We start from the raw sequence: 15,905 nt of genomic DNA, 5'->3' as shown, positions 1-15,905 counted from the left end.
AGGTGCTGTGCAAGTGACGGCACTGCTGGTGGGTGAATGTTCATTGGTGAAAGATAACGTTAACAATTTTATACGAAAACAAAAAAAAAAACATCAACCAACAAAAAGAAATTACAAAGAAAGCACCCACAAGTGATTGACTCGAGTTTGTTCGTCGTGGACTTCTGAAAGCCGGCAAAATGTTTTGTTAAGGCTAATCTCCAAAGTTTTTCATACCACCTCTAAATGACCTGACATCGTTTGTTGGGAAACGCAAAAAACCCGATCACCCCAAAATGGCTATTATATGTCGCAGCGAACGTCTTCAGCCGCGAACTGCCCGTTTTAGAGGTTGAGATAGGAAGGCAACCTAAATTTAGGCTGATTCACACAGGAAACATATTTTAACTTAACCCCCTTTTTGCCGCTTGAGCACTTTTTACTGTCAACACAACAACATCTGGAATTTTTTACCAGATATGTTCTGTGATGAAACACATCAAGTGCCTTTGAGACTCTTCCCTGAACCAAAATTGACTTTCCAATAAACAATAGCTATGTCAATTTAGAAGTGAGGGACATAAGGCATCTAAAAATAAAAGTTCACGTTGACGAGGATTTCCCATTGAGGTTGAAAATTTTCACTCTCTTAACGCCCCGAAGCTATATCTAGGCTAAGAGGCGTGCCGTAGTACAGGGCTATGGAATATATTTAAACCACCTAGAAATCTTCCGGTGCTCTCTTCAACGTCTATTGCAAAATATCTTTTTTAGGATGAAAGGCTTTCATCTCTATGTTGGAGCAAGCGCGTTGTGAAGTACGAGAAATAAGTGGTCGTAAAGTTGCAGTTGTTCGAGCGGGGAATCGCGCGAAACGAAAGGCAAACACCATTGCGGGATGAGGGAAGTAGGAGGGCTCTGAGAAAGGACGACGCAGGACGGGCCCTGAAAGGGAAGCAGCAATGCCATAGGCGGGTAGGGCACTGGCGCGGTGCAATAGGAGCCGCCATCATAGGTGAAGGTTCCAACGGGAGTGAACGGGATGCTCCCGGCAATGGCTAGTGAGCGGGATGAGAGAGGGAGTAAACCGTTATTTCGTAGCCCGTGTCAGGGTCGGCGCTCTATGAGGTTGAGAACAAACGACCTCCCCGCGTATGGCCCGCAGGTGGTCAAGAACGGTTGTCAACGAGGAGGTCGTCTATCCAAAGAGAGCAACGAGGCTCGGAGGTGCTGTCCACGGGGCTGGTGAAGTGGTGACAGACGCGGCCGCAAAGTCCCGCAGAAGCTTCAACAGCATGTCAACGGATGGTCCAACTAGGCTTTCGCCTTTACACTCTTAGTATCCCCCGTAATTGTTTTTCGTGGATAATTGGTTTTATAGTTATTCTGCAGTTTCAAAACAAGGTGTTGTTGCCACCGTTGCAGCATGGGCTACATGCGATTCAATGGTCAAACCGTCAGCAGTGTATAGCGGAAAGACAAGGTCATCTTAAAAACACTTTTGGTTCGCTTTAACGTGCTGCGAAAATCGATGCAGATGGGTGTTTCAGTGTTTCATCGTCAACAGAAAAATAACCGGTGTGGCTGAAAACAAAATTCAACCGCGAGCTCAGTTGCGCTATGGTTTCCACATAGCATTCGCAGCGGGTAGTTTTTGATAAAATATGACCATATGACCAACATAAATCAAGAACCATACAGTGCACTGCACGTGGTTCACCTCGGCTAGTAAGAATGCCTGCAAAGTGGTAATCGAAATATCTGGGCGCAAATTTTAAGCCAGGTTCCCCCGCTGCTGGAATACAAACCACAACAGATGAAAACACAAGCATGCAGCGAGCACGCACGCACACTGCATGGATATCATCGGGGGTAGCCTTCTGGACTCCTTGTTCCGGGCATCCCTGGGAATTCAGGCATATAGAGGAGACGCTTCACGACAAGGGCAGCAGTTTAACTACTTGAGCAGCGAGGTTGTGACAAAATAATAGCGCTGAAGAAGACAAGGACGACAAAAGGGGGACACACATGGCGCCGTGTAGAGGATGCGCAGAGCGCTAGCGCTATTGTGTGTTCCCCGCCATAGCGTTTCGCCTCTATCCCCCTCTCTGTGGCATTGTCTACTTCATCGTTATTCTTCCGTTACAATGTCGTTCCAACAGGCCTAAGTAGCACTCTTTTCAATAGCGACTTTTGCGGCTTTGTCAGCCTGCTGCAATTTTTCCCCCGAGCGCATGTTGGGCGGACTCGCCTGAGTTCCCCCTCCGAAGTGGCCCTCGGGGCACTGGTACCCCGTCGCCACCCTAGTTACGCCACTGTTTAAGGGAAAGACATGGTATATCAGCACTTGTAATATAATTCTGCATTGCACCAGGAGTGCGGGGACTGGGCATATGCCCACAGGTACTGCTGGGCATATGCCTACAGGTACTGGGCATATGCCCACAGGTGCCCCTGCCCACAGGTACTGCTCCCTGAAACCCACAGTGTGCAATCTCCGTTTTTCTTGCTGTAGGAGAGGAGTGAGAGTAGTAAGAGCAGTGACAGTGTCTTGCAATGCTACTGTCGCTCACAGCACGGAGGCGTGTCACTGGCATCTTCAAGTAATTTATTCTTTCTTTTCGGGTTTTAACTGAACGCCCCGCAAAATTGTCGCATTGCTTAATTGCTCAAACCTATTTGTGTGCATCAAGTCACGTTGGCTTTTATTAACCTTGTAACTCAGGTCGCTGTATGTTATGTGGCGCCTTCTTCAAGCTAATTCTGTTCCGAAGTAAAAGCCAAACTCGGGCTTCATATGGCCGACTAATTCTCAGAGGTTAGCAGACATTTTCATCGAAGCAAAAGTCATCACCGTGCTAATTATCATCATCCTTTAGGGGTGAATAGAAGAAAGAAGAGGCTGCGAACACGCGATACCTGTCTTCGCTTCTAGGCGACCACTGCAAGCCGAAACTGCTTCGTCCAACCTTATAGCCCACAGGGTCAGCGGTCAACGGGTTTCTCAGGTTTCAGGAAACGAATACACCTGCTCCGGTGCAGCCGTTATGTCCGCAGCAAGAGGCCAACGGGGAGGAGACAAGGGCACGCACACCGCGGCACCCCACCGGCGACCCCACGCAGAGCTGTGGCAGCCTCCGGCAACTCACGAGGCTTCGATCACGGTAAGCACATGCCGTCGTCCCGTATCGCCTGATTACGCCGCGTCGCCTAACGACAGCTGAAGGGAGCTTTAGTTCGTGCGCTGCCTGAGGTAAAGGTTATTTAGGAATGTCTAATCGCGTCATGTCTTGCGGGCTCGTCTGCGGGCAACAAAAGAAGCTGGGGCATCCCCAACGAATGTCGATGACCACCGGGCCCGGGACGACCAGAACACGCCAGTTCACCCGGCCACTATCCATGAACCAAAGAGCCATGCAAAGGTAGCTCATTTTCATACTTGTGCTGTGTCCTTATGCACCTGATTTTCAATTGTTTTGCGTGCCGAGGTATTAGCTCAATCCGATGCGCGCAGTTGGAGCAGCTGGAAGTCAATGCGAGAGGCCTTAATGGTGAAGAGGCAAATAGACTGAAAATGCACAGAAAGGAACTAAATCAGTCTAGAGAGAGAAAGAAAAAAAATTAAAGGGAATTCGAGGAGATCGGCCGCAGTAATGGTAGGCATTGGTGCTCCAGATGGGGGTAAATACAGTGAGATGGAAGAGACAAATATAAACAAAGAAGGTGTGTGCGTGGGAGGAGGGAAAGCGAGAGTAAAACATTGCGATATAGACCGGGACTCCGATTACAAGATATAGACGGCCATAGTCAATTTTAAATACTGCTGCACGAAACATTGATCTCAACATGACGAGGAAATGTGGATATATATTAGAACATGTATAGAGGACCTCCGGGACTTTTTCCAACTTTGAGTCTTCAAGAAATGTAAAAAGAGTCTTTGTCCCAGAACGACAGGGAACGCATAGGTTAAGCAGCTTGGCCATTTTGCGAATTTTATTCGATTGAGTTGTTTGACGCGCCGAAGCTACACTGGGCTGTGAGGCGGCTGCAGTGGAGGGTTCCGGATCTGTTCTGACCACCTGGGGATTTTTTTCTCTCGCCTGAATCTCTAACACAGAGGCTTTCTTGCTTCTGCTCCATCAGAAACGCGGCTTCACGGACGGGAATCGAACCCGCGTCTTTGGGCTCAGAAGCGCAACGGCTTGGGCACTCAACCACCGCGCGGGTCTGTTTTGGAAATTCAAAGAAAACGAGTTTTTTTAGATTTTAGAATGGAAAGAAGAGAAACACATGCACCGGGAGAAGGGACCAAACCCCCGACTTTCGTATTGCGCATCCGATGTTTTACCAAGTCAGCGCGCTGGAGAGCGGCCATATGCTTACAGTAACCTTCCGGTCAATTTGAATTGTTGATGTAACTCTATCCTTTGCTTTCGGAGGATAACCAATGCTACAGCGACAACGTGGGGTGAACGGAATTTCTTCTTTAACCCACGTGCCGTGACTGTGTTGTCGACAGCGTGTAATGAGTAGAGGCTTGGTATTGAGGCATCAAAAATGTGCGTTTTCGGAGCTAAAAAATAGGCAGGCAAAACAGCCTTTTTTTGCCTCCAAGGACGAAAATATTGGCACTATTATTTTTTATGTAAATGCGAATTCTTTAAAATCAAGGCGTGCTCGACCTGTTCACCTACGACAGGAAAACGAAACATGTTAATAATTATGCTCGCACAAAGGCGCCAACAGTTGAACACAGCCGTTAAACTGTCCCATAAAACCGCTTGACTAATAAGAATTGATTGGCTCCACTGAACGAACGCACTGCTCCCATTATTGCTCAATGTCCACTGTCGCTTGCTCCAGCGTCGCGTATAGTGAAATAGGCATGAAAAAGAATACTTGAAGCTGGAGATGCTAATTGAGAAGTGCGCCATTTTATGTCTCCTTGATGCAATCAAGTTCGGACAGAACAAAAAGAGACACAAATAATGAACGAAAGAGAGGAGATTTATTAAAACATAGCATGTTCTTACACAAAGAGTCTTAGGTATAAATTTTAGTCCATGTCCATAAATTTTAGTCCATGTCGGCAGCGTAAATTTTGAGGCGTAAATATTTCAGGCTCAAAGTGATGTTTCGCACGTGGCTCTGTTTCTTCACAGCGATCTGGATTAAAAGTAGAGTTGGATATCAGTAAGCTTTTATAAAAAGGATGCGACTGCCCATGTTTTAAAAATTCCGTTTGGAGAGCAAGCGTAACGTATCTAGTAGTCACTGGAAACTTAAGGACTTCCACTTTCTCTCGATTTTTAGATTCAAAACTGCGCCGGTGTTCACTGAGAAGGAGCGTCCCATCTCGCAGCTGCTAGCGGTTGTTTTCCGGGAGTGTAGGCTGAACTAGAGACTAAATTGGACCCTTGGATGTCAGAAGGTTCTATGTTGCCTGGTAACAGGAATAACGACCTCAAACTGCCATCGAAAGCGGATCTTGAGGCCAAAAAGTGTCTGTATAGGCGCCAATATCTAAAATAGCCATTGAGAGGCACTTATAGGCATTTAGGCACGAACGCCAAAAAAGGCATTTTTACGCAGTACAAAAACACCGCAAAAGCACTCCTGTATTTCTAATTTATGCTCATATACCAAATTTTGGGATTGGAGCACGAGGATAAACTATACATTTGCCTAAAATCCGGTTCCTAGCCATGATCAGTCAACCTGTGGGGACCTTCTTACGTAATCTCCAGCACCAATGCTGCCAGAATCAATTCCCTCTTTATGCATGTAGGCCAAAATGAGTGGCTTTTTAACTACTACAAAAAGGAAAACCAATGGTAGCGAAGTTAAAGTGAAGCAGAGATCGAGTAGGTTGACTGTTTTAGAATTAAAATAACCGGTATTGTTTTGTTAAAATCTATGCAAGAAAGTGCGGAAAAACACGCAATCGTAAGACAGGTGTTGAGTTCGCTCCCCAGGCTGAGCGCTTAGTTTACATGAGTTTACATTCTTAGTTTACATTCCTGATTCCTTATGATGTATGATAAATTACAAATTATAATTCACCTTTGTATATATGTTGACAATTGAAAAATATAAGAACCACAGTGTGGAGTTGGGGGATCCGTACATTCCTTGTAATCATACTGACCCTTGCAATATGCGCCTCCCACGAAGGCTGCCTATATCCTTCTAAGCCCCCTCGTGTAACGTATTGCACATTCAGATGTTGGCGAATCGTAAATAACATTGCTGAAGGATAAACCGGAACCGACTCTTCAAGCTTCATTAAAGACTGGTGGTGCCGTGTATTGCTGTTTTATGCAACGTAGGTACCAGGTTGCTCTCAAGCTAACAAACGAAAAGGGTGTCTTGCTATCGACGCCGCCAAAGCAAATTATTTTCGTGTATTTAAAAAGGCTGCGATGCTCTTGAATATCGTTTCACGAGCTCACGACAGAGTAAGGTCTGATTCACCACCGCTACTTCTGTCTTCACTTATCTGTTTTCTTCATTTCACTCGTAAATTCGATGTGCAACAGATTGCACGTCAAGACAATGCTGTCTCTTCGTTGCTACTCTTGGCAGAACCAATTATTTTGATTAGCCCTTTCTCTGTATTAAAATTAGGGGTCGGTTTACCGCTAATAAATAAAAAATTTCGGACCATCTCAACCAACGTGTAACCTGCGGAGGAGGAAGAGCATGCAGTTTATAAGTGTATTCTTCACTCCTTGTTGTTTTTGCCAACAGAGATGGAACCGTTGTGGGGTAGAGGTATGCAGCTGTGCTATAAATGCCTTTCTTTTTGAAGCACGAAGCTCTCTACAGCGTGGCGTAAACGAGTGCCCCAGTATATTTTTAGTACGCGCTACCAAGCGCTCCAACGCGAGGCGGAAACGATTGTCCCAGTGATTTTTTAGTAGACATTACGTCGCGTTCAGGCGCGGGGAATAAACAAGTTAGCCGGTGTTTAATACCGTGACTACTTGAGACGGCGATTACGACGATGACAGAAGACGCCATCAGCCACAGCTCCTAATGGACTGCGCCCATAAAATTCCCTTTAGATGCCCCCGATGCCTGTGCCCTCGAAATTCTCGCGAGGATTGCGGCAAATGGTGACAAGCAGCACGGATATCTTGCCCCTTTCCTTCCCCTGAAAAACTTCAAAATCTCTGGCAAAGTCTTCAGGGTTTTCCAAGATCCTTCTTCTGGCCTGTCGGGGATGGCTTCACAGGAACGAACTACTTCACTGGGCACTGATCGGGGAAGGGGATAGTTTGCTCGGCAACGCTGATGCTTTGTGAGCGCGGCAAAATGAGGCAAGCGTTTGTAATTATGTCAAGGAGGGAAGGGACTTTCCATAGCCAACCGGCTTCTTTATCTTCGTCGGAATCAACGAGGCGCACTAGCGCACACGCACACGCACGCACGCACATGCGCACACATATACACACACGCAGACGAACACACTCACACACACACACACACACGCACACACACACACACGCGTACACACGCGCACACAGACGTGCACAAAGACGCGCCCACACGCGCCCACACATGCGCGCCCTCACGCACTTACCCGCAAACGCGCACGCGCACGCACTGTCTTTGAGATGATCATGTTCCATGGTTTTTTTACAACTTAGTCCGAGTGCGCAATATATTGCGCATCCGATAAATTTCCAGCGAAACTTAGTAGAAAATAAGGAATGTGATCAGAATTATCCCTGTACTCTGATAAATTCAATTCTATAAAAAAATTATCTTTTTTGTACTACGTTACGTCTAGGGTCTGAGGAGGATATACTGCTCTCTCATAACTGTTTTACGTAAGAAAAAGTTCCTTATCACAGACATTTAACTTGGTGTAGTTATGCGGCTCCGCTAGTGTCCCACCCACCCAGAGTGGAATGGCTGAAATTTCATGTGCAGCTTTCCCGCTCATGGCAGTCCTTTCAACAGCGAATACTTTGCAGTTATTTAGTGTAATTGAAAGTTATTTTGCGCTGCTAATACTGGGGGTGAAAAATTGCTTTTCCCACAGTTTCAAGTCTTGCACATTTTGCGGCTAGGTTCCTCAGCCATGGAAACTATCCAATAGAAATGCATGGGGAGTAAGGTTTGACAGCGAATTGCACATCAAATATTCAGAATCCTGGATTGTTCTCCTAGTATTTTTATTTCCACGTTGACCTCTTGCTTTTTGCAAAATATCACGTTCCTGAAGTGGTTTCCATAGGTTCCTGAGAGGTTGCAATTTTGAGCGAAAAAGCTGGGTATGTTCCAGTTAATTCCCCAATCTAAGCAGTTCTCTTACAGTATCTTATCACGTATCTTTGGCCAAGAAATGTTGCTGCTTCTAGGTCACAAGACAATAATATCGCAATAATGAAAAGATTAAAGGAATATCAGTTACCAGGTGAGCAAGCCTCGTAAATGGCACGATTTCCGTCATTGGCACTGTCACCACCACTAAACCCACACTTTCCCGTCATCTGATGCAGGCTGCCGATCAATATTCACCACCAACCCCAGCGAACGCCGCACAGCACACATATCCAGTCAGAGTTCCCAGGACGACCACCCTTTCCACGATCCAAGCAATCGTGGCAGTGTTTTTCATGGCCGCACTGTTGTTCCTGGTGGCGGCGATTGCCTTGAGCTTCTCGAAGTCGAGGCAGCGCGTCGAAGCCCCCGACACGACCAGCTGCTGCCTGCGCGAGACCGAGTGGCTCTTCTACCACGTCAACTTCTCCCTTAACCCCTGCCGATTCTTGCACGACTACGTTTGTGGCGAATACTATAAACAGCGAGAACCGCTGGCTTGGGGTGACTTCTTATTCAGCTCAGACAAAGAACTCTACTGGCCGCCTGCAAGCAAATCCGGGATGGCGATATACCGTTTGTTTCAGTCCTGCCTAAGCGCAGTTGGTAACACAGAGAAAATAGGTGGCTCAACCGCGGCCACGTATATTGGGGCATTACTGCCGAACACCGCTGTGACGACGTCCGAACGAGACCTTCTGCGGTTCCTGCTCCAGATGGCAGTGAAGCACAATATAATGTCCCATCCCGTCGTCGCTTTGTACGGCCGCGGTGGCTTTCCTCGCAGGGTCTACTTCAAGAACATGCACCTCCTAAGGAAGCCAGGGTTCCTGGCTGTACTCCTAATAACAAGCACGGCACCACGCATCAGAGGCGACCTCTCGGCCCGGTACCAGCGGTTACGCGAGGACTGTCTTCAAACCATTAACCGTATGTTGAACCTTAGCGTCAGCCTGAAGAATATGGAAGATCTAGAGCGCGATCTTCACGTCCCCTTTGGAAAGGGTGTAGAGTATAAAGACTTCACTTTTGGAAACGCTGTCCTGGCGAACGTCCCTGACGTGGCCAAACTGGCACCGTCTCTGACGTTGGCCGACTGGAGCTGGGCTGTGAGGAACGTTAGCGGCAGCGATCCTCCTGCAATGCTCTACCACAGCAGCGTGGATGCGCTTCGAAAGATCTTCAGTGTGCTGCTGGACGTCAGGCGGCGGACAGCGACGCTCGTCTTTTTCATTTTCAAGGCGGTCACAAATTTCCTTCTCGAAATGCTCAACGAAGGCGGCGGCATTCTGTTCACCCAACATTTTCAGTACTGCACGAGCATTATGTACGAGCATTCCCCTCTGACGTTGGTGAACTATATCGAAACATACAGCCAGGAGCATGCCGCCGTATTTCATCGCATTTTCAAGAAACTTTTGGCGGAGATTGCGGAGCAATCCGCGAGCATTATGCCGCCAACTGACCACACCAGGCTACTGAGCTACCACAAAAACCTCCGACTTTTGTTGCCAACCGACATACTGCCCGTGCACAAAAAAATTCCCACTGTTACCGGTGACTTCGTCGGGAACTTGTTGACCTTGTTCCGATCAGGGTGGTCAAACGAGGGAAACGACCTACGGCCAGGCATCACAGAAGATGTGTACCGGGCAGCAGGTTTGAAACCAATCGCTTTTTTCAACGACACCATTGTGATACCCGTGTCTCTGTACACCATATATACTTTCAACGTCAGCGATGAGCTAGTGGTTCCCTCGGCCATCGTAGGTGTCCTGCTGGCTGATGCGCTTTGGAAAAACATATTCTCCGAGCATGAATGGAGCCCAGCTACTTCCAAGTTATTCGACAACTACACCGCTTGTCAGGAGAGCCTCGGGACACTGTTGGAGAAGTCCGTACGAGGATTGCATGTTCCGCTTCTAAGTATCGAGACGGCTCGACGAGCGGCGGCCAGTTCTTTGTGGCAGAGGCAGTTTGAATCTTTTGGAGGCTGGAGAGTGTCTCGTTGCAAGCTGTTTTACATGTTATTCGTCTACCACCACTACTGCCCTACGTATGCGAAATATGAGGAGGAGTTCAAGAAGGAAGCGCAGTACGTCGCCTGTCTCTCGGATGACTTCCGCGTGGCGTTTAAGTGTCAAACATCGTTGAACACAACACCGACTTGCACATTCAAACAAGATATTTAAATGTTTCTACTGAAGGCGTTACGATGATGTTCCAAAAAACAATTGCAGTACCATTCGAGGGTTTTTGGTTTTAGTAGTGGTGCCAACTAACTTCAGTAACGATAACCATTAAAATAACAGTGACTCTGACTCTTTGGCCACTCCAGTGATAAAGCTAGTAGAGACTACCGTTATTTTAGCGGCAGCCACAAAACGCTAGCCAATCCGGTGGTTAACGCGTACAGTTTACTATAATTGGTTTACAGGTGTGATTTGGCTCCATACCGTTCACTTCTTTTCTATCTCCTTTCTTGCTTGGTTGCCCTATAATTATGTGTTAAGATGCATCACTTCCTGCTTTTAATGGTCAGTAAGGGGTCATGTGGTTATATGGTCATACCCATAAGTAGACGCGTGGAGTTTTTTGTATACGCTGCTGAAGTTGTTCGTCCTACGACGCGAAATATCAATTTGTGTTAGAAGCGTTCCGGTACTTTCGGTTTAAATGCAGGACGTTTATTTACTTACGCTATTCGCCACTCCAAGTTCCCCTACAGAGTCTGGAAACATGTCAAAAGAACCAAAATAGCGTCACAAATCATGCCTCTCATGGAACTTTCGTTGCTGCCGTACTCAGATTCGTAGGTTTTGCGTTCTTTCCAGAAACCAATGTGATAAGCGTTGATTCCAGAAACCCATGTGATAAGCGCGAGCCTTCGCTCTGGAGGCAAACAGTGTCTGGAAATGTTCTTTAACACCATGTTCTTTAACAGCTTTTGCACTCTAATATGATATGAGGAAGAATGCTGGGTTTTAAACAGAACTTGCATTCTGCGGGAGATTTCGTAGGGAAGATGAGAGCTGCCTTTCTAGAAAGCCAAAAATCGTTGAAGGGCAGTGCTTGTGTGCAGCAGGGCTGGTAGATAAAGTACAAGCACCTTGCTGCGGCTGTCATCCACTGCTGCAGGTAGGTCGTACAGTCTTAAAGGAGTACTGACACCAAATTTTGACGCCCAAAAAATGATATCATATGCTTCAGTAGTTTGTACAGATACCTCACAGAAATTTTCGCAGCGATCGGAGGCCGGAATCACATCTAAAATCGATTTTGATTGCCCAGGCCACGAGCTTTCACAAATCGGCAGCACTAGCGAAATCTCTTTCGGCGTGACGAAACATCGGCCTGCGGGTCTGGCCGGTTCAGGGTGACGTCATATAGTCGTTTTCGGAACCGGAAACGATATCCTGCGCTGCTGTTTTCGGTGGTATTAGTTTGGGCAGGACACGTGGGCGTAGCTGTGTGAGCAATGCTTGTAAACGTTGCGTGTTCGACGTCTTTGCTCTTCAGTTCGTGGCCGGCGCATGGTATTCCATTGCACTGGTGCCGAAAACTGCGCGGTGCCGGCACTGCGCGGTGCCGGCACTGCGCGGTGCGCGATGTCGACGGGCACCGCGGCGACGCGGTGGTACGCGTCGCCCAGCTCGCCAAAGTTGTGTAATGGCAATCTCGCGGTATGCGAAGCCTGTCCGAGCAAATCGACGACGACGCCAAGTTGCATTATTTTCCACGCGATGACATGCAGCGCTAAACGTGGACTGAGTTCGTGCGCGGCGGCGGCCGCAAGAACTGTCGCCCAAGCCAGCGGGCTCGGGGTTACATGGGTCACCTTGGGTGTTGGGAACTTTAGGCTTACTATCGTTGGTATCGTGACGACTACTTGATCGCTGGTATCTGTACAACTGCGAATGACCATCCCTTACACAACTTTTCACCACACTATCATACCCCTTTTCGCACATGGAGCTTTATTTTGGCAATAATCTCCGTTTCAGCGATCGGTGACCAAGATATCTGCCGCGGCCTGTTTTGATTCTAGCGCGCAGGTGACGCCATCTGTCGGCCGCTCGCCGCACCGCTGTGCCGGCAGTGCTGGGTCGGAGCGCCGAACCTCCGCTTCCGGTCAGCGTAGGCTTACCATCGCGGCAAATATCTGAAATATCTGATAACAACCCCTAGCACAATTTTTCCACACACTAACGTCTACTTTCTCGCATGTGGAACTTCTTTTTCGCGATCAGATTGATTAGAAGAGTGGCGACAAGGTGTTGCTATCACGATCTGCGGCGGTTCGAGCCGCAGTGATATTAAAAAAGTGCCCCCGTTGCATGCCCCCGCGCGAGGGACATGAGTAAATGCAGAGCATTGGGGGTGGTCACGTGGCGTATGTTGTGGTAATTGGCGGTGGTAGTTGTAGTTGCTGTTGTCGTACGGGTGCGTCGAGGGCGCTTGAAGGCCAAGTACGACGAAATGCACGAGGCGTTGGAGCACGGGGAGTTTGCGAGCTTGGACGAGTTCCTGCGCGCCTTCGGCGTGCGGTCCGGGGAGGAGTACTCGGAGATTCTGCGGGCTTGCGCGTCGCGTCCGTGCGTGCTTCACGCGAGGACCCCCGCTGAGAAGCGCGTGAACGCGTTCAACCCGTGGATCGGAAGGGTTCTCGACTCAAACATGGACCTGCAGATCATCCTCGACCACTATGCATGCGCGGCGTACGTCGTGGACTACGTCAACAAGGCCGACCGCGGCATCTCGTCCTCGTAACGCCGGTTCCGCCGCTCGCCGCTGACGTTTAGAAGCGTGTCTCGCTCTCGATTCGATGGATCCGCAGCTCGACGCTGACGACTGGCGGCGGCCTCTCGTTCTCGACGCTCGGGATCGGCTGCTCGACGCTGACGCTTCGCCGCTGCCTTAGCGCGCGCAGTAGAGGGAGAGGAGGTAGCACCTGCTGCTGCGACGCCTCTATCAGCGCCGGAGCACGCGCATGCGCGCCCGCACATGTTGTTGAGAGCGGAGAACGCCGAGGGACGACGGTTGACAGTGCGAGTTAAAGAAATTCTCTGCATTTAAAACGGACCACGGCGAAGACATCGCCGGCCCAATCGTCTGGCCAAATAAACTTGTTCTGTCTGTCGGGTGGCAGCGACTCATCCGAGACTGACGATTCAGACGACATGTCGACTTCGCGGACGAGGGCGGGCCATGTGCAATCGTAGCAGACGATGCGGCGAGCGCATCGAGGAAAGAAAAAGGTCCCTGGCGTCACGGGTGAAACCGTGACGTAAGGCTGGCCCGCTTGCAGGCTGGCCTTCGAACGGCCATTTTCCCGTGCGGCGACGAAATTTGAAATTGGTTGCAATAAACGTGCTATAATTAATTATGTGTTGGCGGCCGACGGCTTCCGGTTCGATTTTCGTAATTACTGGGCCAATAGATATTCTTTACAGCATAAAAACTGAAAGCGAGAAATTTCATGTCAGTACTCCTTTAAAGGAGCCATGAAGACAAAATACAAGTTGGGTTTTCTGGAAAGACTGCTTAGTCCCGATAAAAATGATACCAATATCATCGCAATCTTCGAAAAAATAATGGAGATATGAAAGAAAACTTGTGAATCAGTCGCGACCCCTAGCCAATTTCCCGCAACTTTTCTATGACGTCACGGAACCTTGTTTCTGCGATTGGCGGCCGCCTAACCGACCTGTCGCGACGACACATGACTGGACGTGTGTAATGGGGCCTCTAGTTCCATTTGATCGCATCACTTGAATATTAACGTGCAGTTAACGCACTGAAAATTCTGTTTGATTGTTGGCACGTATGGCGTCATTCTTGCTCATAACACGTCACTGTGGCGCCAAATGGGAAAGTTTTGAATACTTCTTGCTTTTTTTTCGTTTAAAAACACCTTTGGTGGCTGTAATGAAGCTGAGTGAGATACTGAATCCTAGTTCTTTCAAATTACACAAAGTTTTGTTTTCTCTTCATGGCTCCTTTAAGAACAAAAAAGTTTATTGGAGTGTGTTAGAAAAGGGAATTTGTAAAAACGCTACAGACAAGGGTCCCCAAGTCAGTGACTGTACTCAGACCCTCCGTGAGTTAACACCAAAACATGGCATGAACAGTGCAACAATTTAAGATCCTTAAAATAATAGCAACGAGGAATTCATTTCCAAAAAATCAAAACAGGGAAAAGTTCAGCACTGACAAAGCAAGGCTGCCATATCCAGTTCCATTTAGAAATAAATACGCAAAAACGTTACAAAATACCAATAACAGGACAAAAGATGGTCTTCTTTAGGCGATTTAAATAACTACACGCAAATAAATATTTTCACAGCAGGTGTTAGGCTATTTCAAAGGGATACTGCAGAGAAAGTTGAAGTGATTTTGAGGTGATTAGTTTGAAGAAATGGTAGTAAAAAGTTTCTATTTGATGCAAACTTTCTGCTTTCAGTGGTTTGGTAAGAAGGTGGGAATGATAAAATTAAAAGGCATTCATACAAGCAACGACCTTGAAATTATTAACCTTAAATTATATTCAAACAATTACCATTGTTCGGGCTGTGATGGAGCTTCTCCGTAACCTGGTCAGTGATATGGTGACAGCGCAAACTGCAGAAAAATGTATCGGAAGAAATAGGGTAAAAAGAACACTTTGCATTTCCGAAGCGAAAATTAGTGTTCTCACTGATTGTGTATATAAAGCGGAAAATGTCTGGCAGGAAAGGCAACTTCCACTGACGATGATGATGATAGTGGGCGAACTGAAAGAAACAAACGCTTCAGAGGCCGGACGCGAACCAGGGCCACTCGAATTGTAAAGCCGGCGTCTGTACAATTGCTACATTTCTACCTTGTGGAAAGTCATTCCAAACGCAGACGATAACTAAAGACTTCGTCTCGAGAAAGCTTCGCGCTTAACCAAATTCGTCCTTAGATGAATGGTTGCATGATTTTTTTGTTTGTGGCCGTGTTCGTTGTATTCATGCCACGAGAGGCCTTTAAATCGCAGCACCTGCAAATGGCCAGGATCTGGACCAAACAGCGTTTGAAAAAAAAATCGATACCTTGATTTCTACTGGTGGCATATTTTAAACTCGCGCAATTGATTGTATGCTGTCGAACTGCATCAATTATCTAGTGCTCTCGGTCCCCTCACGGAGGCTGTGTTTCGAATGCAGCTCGCCAATTACTGCATTATCGACACGAAGGGGTGTTGGTGCTTCATCACCCGCGGCGAAATCGAGTACAGTCGGCGCAAAATTTTAACAGCGTTCCGTGTCACAGAGAATTAGTAATGACTTCAGTGATTCATTACTCACTGCCAATGGTTTGTTCGAAATGACCATCGTAATGTGTCTCGTTCTGGCCACTCTGAATTTTTTGATATTATTACAGTGTGGACTTATGACTTTGCTGCACCAAAATGTGAACGAATAAGTCAATTCGATTCTCCTGTTTTATTGACAGATAGTTGACTTCCATTATTGCTACGTGAAGCATAATTCAGCCACTGGAAGGGTCCAAGCGCGAATTTACAGAGACATGCATATCGGCTAATCCTAACGTTGCCTGGCAGGCAA

Source organism: Haemaphysalis longicornis, unplaced genomic scaffold, assembly GCF_048455015.1.
Source record: "Haemaphysalis longicornis isolate Haplotype H1 unplaced genomic scaffold, Haemaphysalis longicornis Haplotype H1 scaffold_9, whole genome shotgun sequence".
In the NCBI taxonomy this organism is placed as follows: Eukaryota; Metazoa; Arthropoda; class Arachnida; order Ixodida; family Ixodidae; genus Haemaphysalis; species Haemaphysalis longicornis.
The sequence above is the reverse complement of the archived record's forward strand: the minus strand, read 5'-3'. Positions refer to the sequence as shown.